Raw genomic sequence first — 1,416 nt, 5'->3', positions numbered from 1 at the left:
TTTTATTGAGACTTTAATATGTTATCAAAGTAACCATTTGATCTTCATTATTTTTGTTCAATTGTGTATGTCACACTAGGTCATTATTACTTATGGATGCTGGATATATGAATTGTGAGGATTTTGGCACCTTATAGAGGACAAAAATATCATTTAGTGAGTTTAATCCACATAAATCTAAATCCCAGTACAGTCAAGAGTTACATTTTTATGATGAAACACTCACAGCTTAGGAAGTATATACTTGGAGTAGATGGTGAGACGATCCACATATTGAAACAGTGATGCTTGGGGTAGATGGAGAGCATCAACTTGCACCAAGTAAATGTGGAACCAATGGAGGAGAAGATATCACGCTCGATAATTGTAATAATTTTTCTATCGTGTGAGGTTGTCTGTCGTACATTGATTTTATTTTTGTTATGTGTTTGTGTTCTTGTATAAGAGTTGTGCATGTATGCTTATTAGTGCAAGTAATTTTTTACTTTTGAGAACTTCTTTGTAACTTCATTTGGATAATAGTAATGTTTTTTTAGTGAATTTAATTGTGATAATGTTAATTTTAATTAAATATATTTGTTATTCAGGGGTATTTTAGTAAATTTGAAAAGATTAGAATCGATAATAATTTTTAATTAAACATATTTTTATTAAGGGTATTTTAGTAAATTTTTTATTAGAAGTATTTTTTGTAAATTCAAAATGTAAAAAAAGTAATAATTTAATTAAACATATTATTAAGTGAAAATTTAGAATCAATAATAATTAAGTAAAGATATTTGATATTGGGAGTATTTTGATAAATTTAAAAAAATAGAATCAATAAATAATTTTAGTTAAACATATTTGATATTGGGGGATTTAAGTAAATTTAAAAAAAATAGAATCAATAATAATTTTATTTGAACATATTTAATATTAAAGGTATTTAGTAAATTTAACAAAATTAGAATCAATAAAAATTTAGCTAAATGTATTTGATATTAGGGTTTTTAGTAAATTCTAAAAAATTAGAATCAATAATAATTTTAGCTAAACATATTTATTATTAGGAGTATTTAGTAAATTTATTATTAAGAGATATTTTGTAAATTAAAAAAAAAATGTTAAAAATAATATTTAATTAGCTTATATTTAATTTTTAGTCATTAATAATTAATTGAATGAGTAAGGGTAATTTTGACATATTAACATAATATGACCAAGAAATTTAAACTCAACCAAACAAAAATTTATTCATTTCCTAGAATTATTAACATAACATTCCAAGACATAAATTTATAAACAAACATAGATATCTTTCTATTTCAAGTAATCTTATTCCAGGTATTATATTCCTAAGAATAACATTCCTAGTAATAAAATTTAATCCTTGAACCACACACACCCTTACATCATCTTCAAGAACTCAGCTCG

This window comes from Arachis hypogaea, chromosome 14, assembly GCF_003086295.3.
Source record: "Arachis hypogaea cultivar Tifrunner chromosome 14, arahy.Tifrunner.gnm2.J5K5, whole genome shotgun sequence".
Taxonomy (NCBI): domain Eukaryota; kingdom Viridiplantae; phylum Streptophyta; class Magnoliopsida; order Fabales; family Fabaceae; genus Arachis; species Arachis hypogaea.
The sequence above is the reverse complement of the archived record's forward strand: the minus strand, read 5'-3'. Positions refer to the sequence as shown.